This window comes from Spermophilus citellus (assembly GCF_964194105.1).
Source record: "Spermophilus citellus genome assembly, chromosome: 1".
In the NCBI taxonomy this organism is placed as follows: domain Eukaryota; kingdom Metazoa; phylum Chordata; class Mammalia; order Rodentia; family Sciuridae; genus Spermophilus; species Spermophilus citellus.
This window is the reverse complement of record NC_138182.1, coordinates 201,931,502-201,939,303: the sequence shown is the minus strand read 5'-3', so window position 1 is coordinate 201,939,303 and position 7,802 is coordinate 201,931,502.

The following is a 7,802-nucleotide window of genomic DNA, read 5'->3' as shown; positions in this document are numbered from 1 at the left end:
CGGTCTGGTAAAATTATCTGACATTTTTTCTTGAACTATTTCATAGGTGAAAATTTTTCTACAATTTATCTATTTAATTAATGTTTTTAAAGAGACTTATTGGAATATTTAAATATCATATATCTTTTAAATATTTACATTCTATATGGTTATAATCCTTTTTTATGTCACAATGTTATTTATAAATTTCTTTTTGTTAATCTTTCAGGACTTTTCTCAACATATTAGTTTTTTCAAAGAATCAACTTTTGACTCAGTTCATCTTGTCATTTTATTTTTATTTTCTACTTCATTATTTTTCAGAATATTTATGATTTCAAGCTTTTGGCTTTCTTTTGGCTTATTCACCTGTTCTTTACACCTCAATGAATTGGATGCTTAGCTCATTACTTTTTAACCTTTATTTCTTTTCCAACATAAGCACAAAAGTCAGAAAATTTCCTGTACACAGTTTTGCTGTATTCTGCAAAAATTTTAAAACAGGTTTATTTAGATATAATTCAAATATTATATCATTCACCCACTTAAAACATATAATTCAATGGTTTGGGTTATATTACATTATTGATTTCTTTTATTTTTAATTTTATTTTTAGATATACATGAGAGCATAATGTATTTTGGCATATTATGCATACATGGAGTATAACTTATTCTAATTAGGATCCTATTTTTATAGTTGTACATGATGCAGAGTTACCCTAATTATGCATTTAAATACAAAGCTAGGGGAGTGGAGTTTTGGCTCAGTGGCAGAACAGTTGCTTTCCACTGATTAATTCTATTGTCCTTCCTATTCCCCTCTCCCCTCCCCTCCCTTGGTTTACCCTATGTCTAATCCAATGGACTTCTATTCTTTCCCTCCTCAAACTTGCAATCCTCCTGCCTGGCCCTCCTGAGTTGCTAGAATTGCAGGTGTAAGCCAAGATGTCTGACTTTAATAAACCTCTTTACTCATTTTTGTGTGCTGAATTGTAATTCTTTTTTAAAAAAATATTATTTATTTATTTAATTTTTTTAAATACATGACAGCAGAATGCATTACAATTCTTATTATACATATAGAGCACAATTTTTCATATCTTTGTATATAGAGTATGTTCATGCCAATTCATGTCTTTATACATGTACTTTGTTTTTTAATTAATTTATTTTTTTGCATTACATTTCTTTTTTAATCTTTTTTAATTGTTTTAATTAGTTACACATGTAATTCTTTATATATTCCAGTTAGATTTTCTAAAAAAATGACATCTCCTGTAACTACTTCAAGTAAAATGAGTGATAGTAAACATATTTTGTGATTGATCTGGGTTAAAGAAGACTGATTTAGTGGTATTCATAAAGGCCAGGCAGATTTGCAACCAAGTTGCTTTAAGCTATGAACAAGTCAAATTAGCCATCATTGTTTATTCATCACATACACCTGCAAAGTGTATAATATACACAATGTGTGTGTGTGCGTTTATGTTTGTAAGGATGGAATTCTACACTGACAAAGCAAAAATGTGGAATAAAGAACTGCCCATAAACCCAAAGGCTATAGCGTTTATATTACTATACAGAAAGGAAGTATAATGTCCATAGAGCACAACCATTCCATGTAATATTTTCCTCCCTACTATATGAAAGTGGTACAGGGGAAGGAGTGAAAAGAAACCGGACTCTTTCCTTCAGTCTTTCCTATATTCCATTTCAACATATCTCAGAACAGAAGCCTCATGGAGGTGTTGGGGGAGATGAGTAAGGTTGTCATCTGCTATCTAGGTGTCATACAACTATCCAATAGGCCAAAGAATTGGCTCTCAAGTCCGTTCCTCATAAATTCCTTCAAAATTTGCATAGGGTGCTGTGCATGGTGGCTTACAGGCCTTTAATCCCAGCAACTCAGGAGGCTGAGGCAGAGGGTCATAAGTTCAAGGTGGGCCTTAGCAATTTAGTGAGGAGCTAAGAAACTTAACAAGGTCTTGTCTGAAAATAGAATTAAAAGAGCTTGCAAAGTAGGTCATCATACATAAAACACAAGTTCATATATAAAGAAGAAATGATAATAGCCACATGGTTTAATAAGATCACTGTCCAAGATTGTTCTTTAAGTTGTGGATTATGATTTTCCAATTTTATTAGAGAGTAACATATCTGAAGAAAAGTTCAATAACTGTAAATATGTACTTTGATAAATTATTATGAATGGAACACATTATCTATGCAATCACTACTTAGATCAAGTAATAAAATGTGACTACTGTCCCCAAAGGATTTCTCATGTTCCTTCCCAATTTCTAATAACTCCTTGCTCAGCAAAGACAATCTGACTTCTATAGTATAGATTACTTTTGCTTGGCTTTGAGCTTTACAAATCATATACCATATAGTCTTTTTTATCTGGCTTATTTGGTTTGATGTTTTGTTGTCTCTTCCATGTTGTTTAATATTTCTGCAGTTTATTTCATTTTAAGATGGAATTTTACCATCTCAAATATGTATAAAGAAGTGAGATCTTGGGACTGGGGTTGTGGCTTACTCAGTAGTAGAGCACTTGCCTATTATATGTGAGGCACTGGGTTCGAGTCTTAACACTGCATATGAACAAATAAAATAAAGGTTCATCAACTAAAAAAAATGTGATTTGAAGTTTCTGGCTTAAGAAAGGCCTTTCAAAAAAAAAAAAGCGAGATCTGCTAAGAATTCTGTAATAGTCACTTGTGAATGTCATGTTATGAATGCCAGTTTTGTCTTTTTCTTCCAGTAAATAAATTGTTCCACTTACCAAAAAGAAAAAAATTAAATTAAATTGAAAGTTTGAATAGGGAGGTGATAAGATAAAGGAAGTTCCCTGGGCTCAAAACATCTTAACTTCTAAACAATTTGTGGGTGGGTAAATAAAATAAAGGAATCAGCATTAATGATAGTAAATAAAGAGTTGAGAAAGACACTGAGGGATTAGGAAGTAGAGGAACCATTTGGTTTGGGCCTAAAGCTCAGGGTAAGCTACTCACTTAAATACTTTTAATTTGATGGTGTTTAATTGATTTTTGCCTATTTAGTATCAATTGTAACCTTGCATAAAACTAACATTTCTCTCTCACTAGTGGTGCATTTGTAGAAAACAAAAGGTTAAAAGTAGTTTGTTTTTAAAATGCTTTTTTTTTGGTTTTTAGTTATTAACAATGGTTATAAATTATAAAACTGAAAGTGGCCAAGTCATTTTTAGATCTTTAAATAAAATATTCTGTTATAGCTTTCTACACAAACAGGCAGACAGAACAAAATTATAGTTTTCAAAGCTTTAAGATACAGATCCTAGCAATATGTATATGCAAAAGATTATCGGTGAAAATTTAAAATCAAATACAAGTGAAGAAATGTATTCATAAAACTGTTGGTCATTATTCACTATCCTACTGGAGTAAGTAAATTCTAGGAGGACAGGATTATTGTTTATAACTGACATAACTTCAGTGCCAGAAGCATACCTAGAACTGGCATTTAATACATATCTTTTTTGAGTGTATGAATGAATTCCATAGACAAAATGTAGTGATTTTCTTTTATAAATTTTAGTGAATTATTTTTACATGATCATCTCAGAAAATTTTATGCTTGAAATGTTAATCTTGTTTAAAAATAACTTCAAAGAAATCATTCTCATGCAAAATATTTTTCCTTGTAACTAAGCATCTCTATTTCCTTCTATATCATGTTTTTACATATTCATAAAAATTCCACAAGGTGGCATAAAAACCTCATAAAGACACTTCCTGATTCTTTTTGGCCAAAGGTTTTAGACACAGAAAACTTCCCTTCAAGTCAGGTAAGAGGGACACTTCTTGAGGAGGAGGAGGCTGTGTCCTGCTCTAGCTTATGCTACTCCCTGTAGGCTCAGATCCTTTGGCCCAAGGACACATTCCTCTTCAACAGAAGCTCTTCCAGGGCCTTTCTGGTCTGTCCTAGAGAGTGAACAACTGGAAACTTCATTCCAAAGGCCTGGGCTAGTGAGCATCTCTGCAGCAGTAGGGCCAGTTGTCATTGGCAGGGGACGAGTTAAGACAAAGACAGTCCTCTTGAGAACAGCTCCTTTGGGTTGCCACTCACTGGTGTAGGGCTTTAAGGAGTCCACAAATTCTAGGAATCTTCACAAGGTGTATTTGCTGAGGTAGGAAGGTTTTTTATTAGCGCGATTTACACCTTCTAAATATTTAGTATGTGGTATATGGACCTCCATCTTCACCCTTGACTTGGCCTTGCAAACATTACAGGTAAGACTGTGTGTATAAAATCTGTGGGTATTTTCAGTGCATATTTGTTTACTTAAAGTCTGTATTTGGAATCTTTGCATTAGAAATTCCCGTCATAAAATCAGCATTCTATTTGAATAGCTAGTATTGGCTATTTATCAATGAGTAAAAATAACTTTGATCATAAATTTCCAACAATTAAGTTTGCAAAAAAGATGAGTGTGACAGCTTTTACAGCTATTCATTAATATTCTGACTCTCCTGCTTCCAGAAATATACAATTGTACTTACCTGTCCTTTAGTCTTAAGTGTGGCTATTTTTTTTTAAATCTGTGATTTGGGACTTTACTGATATTTCATTCACATACCATCAATTCAACTTTAAAAATATATATATTCAGGAGTATCAATCATGATCTGGATATAATGCTGTTTGGATAAAAAGGTAACTTTGAAGTTGTTTCTATAGCTGCTTTGTATCTTAATATGTTGCTGTAGAATCCAGAATTATTTTACTATCCCTCTAAGTTTACATGCCAGCTTTGAAGTATAATTGACAAGTAAAAATTGCAAATATTTACAGTGAATAATGTGATGTTTTGATATAAGCATACATTGTAAAATGATTACAAACTAATTAACACAATACCTCACATAGCTAACGAGTGCATTTGTGTGTGTGTGGTATGAACATTCTAAAATGTTTCTTAACAATGCAATATTGTTATGGCTACTGTGCTGTACATCAGACCTCTAGAATTTATTCTTCCTACTTATGTGAAACTGTCCCCTTAAACAAACATCTTCCCATTTCCCCAGCTCCCAGCCCCTGGAAAACACCATTTTGCTTTTATTATTTTAACTCTCATAGTTTTCACATGTGAGTGAGATCATGCAATATTCGTTTTTGTGTGTCTGACTTATTTCTCTTATTTCATCCACACCCAACACGAACCCAGGGGTGTTTTAACACTGAGAACATATACTCAGTCCTTTTATTTTTTATTTTTTTGAGACAGGGTCTAAGTTGTTCAGGGCCTTGCTAAGTCACTGAGGATGGCCTCAAACTCTTGATCCTCCTGCCTTAGCCTCCCAAGCCTCTGCGAACACAGGCATGTGCCACTGCACCCAGCAAATTCTCATTTTTTAAGGCTGAAAAATATCCCTTTGTATGCACAGAAATCACATTTTCTGTACCCATGCATTCACTCATGGACATTGTTGATTCCAGTGTTGCAATGAATATGGAAGAACAGATATCTCTTCAAGATACTGATTTCAGTTCCTTCAGATAGTACACCCAGAAGTGGGGATTGTGGATCACAGTAGTTTTGAGGAACTTCTATACTGTTCTTCAAAATGGCTGCACCAATTTACCTTGTCACCAAAATGTACAAGGTTTCCTTTCCACATCAACAGTTATTGCCTTTTTTATAATAGTCTCTAACAACTGTGAGATATCTCATTGTGGTCTTGATTCATATTTTTCTGATTTCTGATGTTGAACATTTTTTCATATCTGTTATTCATTTGTCTTCTTTGAAGAAAGGTCTATTCAGGACCTTTGTCCAATTTTTAATCAAGTTTCTTTCTTGCTACCGAGTTACTTACATATTTTGAATACTAACTCCTTATCAGATGATGATTTCTCCATTTCATTTTTTTTTTAAAGAGAGAGTGAGAGAGGAGAGAGGAGAGAGAGAGAGAGAATTTTTAATATTTATTTTTTAGTTCTCGGCGGACACAACATCTTTGTTGGTATGTGGTGCTGAGGATCGAACCCGGGCCGCACGCATGCCAGGCGAGCGCGCTACCGCTTGAGCCACATCCCCAGCCCCATCCATTTCATTTTAGTAAATTCAACTTTAGGTGTTTTATCCATTCTGAGTTGATTTTTAATATAGTACAAGAATTTGCATTCTTTTGCATGTGGATGTATAGGTTTCCAAATATCATTTGCTGACGACTGGTCTTTCTGTATTGTGCGGTTTGGGAATTTTTGTTAAGGATCAATTAACCAGAAATGCAGAGGTACATTTCTGGGCTCTCTATTCTGTTCCTTTGGTCTACATGTCTGTTTTTGTGCCATTGCTATGTATATTTGACAAGTTGCTTTTCTCTTGCTGGCTGCTTTCAAAATTGTCTTTGACTTTTTAGAATCTGATTGATACACTCTGAAGATCCGTTTAATACATCTGAAGTGCCTTGGGATTCATGAATCTAGATAGTCATTTCCCTCTCCAAATATGGGAAGTTTTCCTTCCCTTTCTGTTTTGTTGTTCCTTTTACAACTCCCATATACATATTTTGATTCACTAGAAGTATCCTTTTCTTCTTCACTCTCTTCTAATGGGAATTTCAAATGACCTGTATTTGAGATCATTCTTTCATTTCTTTGATTCTGTTGTAGAAATTCCCTAACACATTTGTTTTTCAGCTCCAGAATTTGTTTGGTTAATTACCAATTTTTTTTTCATGTATTGATTCCTCCTTTTTTTGTATCTCATGGAGATTCTTTTAGATAAGTCATTTTGAATTCTCTTGTCAGGCAGTGTGTGTGCATGATTATATATATCCTTTTCTTTAGAGTCAGCTATTGGTGCTGTCTTTTGCTTCTTTGTATAATGCTTTCATGATTATGCATGATCCTTGTAGTCTTTGTTGGTATCTGTGCATTTGAAGGTGGCACCTCTTTCATTTTTATAGACTATATGGAAAGCCCCGATTATCCACAGATTCAGGGTGGGCTATGTGGTAGCAGCTTCAGGTAGGCTGACTTGGCACCTAGGTTCACCTGGCTCCATGGAGCCAGTCCAGTATCAATGACTGCTTGGGAAAACCTGAACCCTGGACCACAGAAGCCATCCTGGAGCACCCTTGTAAACTGTACAATTCAATAGATTTTAGTATACTCACACAGTAAACCATCATCACTAATTTTAGAACACTGTTATCACCAAAAAAGGAAATCTGTATACATTAGCAGAAAGTGACAAGTTCTGACCATTGTAATATAAGAAAAATGTGCATAACATCACAACAAGTCTTTTAAGACCTAGTGCTTAGTTCACCATGTTATCCTTTTTGTCATGTGGAATGGTGTCACTCTAGGGGTGGAGCACTATCACACATTTAGGAGTGAAAATAAAAATGGAGGCAAGAACGATATTGGCCAAATTATACTGATATATCGTGTGCACGTATGAACATGCAACAAAAATCCCATCGTTATGTACAACTATAATGCACCAATTAAAAAATGTGGGAAAAAAATGGTGTCAAGGTCTTGATGAACCAAGAGGGAAGAAATAAAACTTTGCTGTTTCAAGTCACTAAGTTTTTGGAGTAGACTGCAGGAACAGAATCATATATACATAGGATAAAGGTTTGTTCGATGAGAAATTATTTAGAAGTGGGATTTTTTCAACAGTTTTAAGTTTTGTAATTCTAAAATGACTCTGATATTAATTGGTCTCTTAAAATGGAAAAAACAAAAGACTCTCAATCAGAAGATCACTGAAGGAAAGTCACCTCATTTGAGATAAGAAAAGGATGCAATCACTT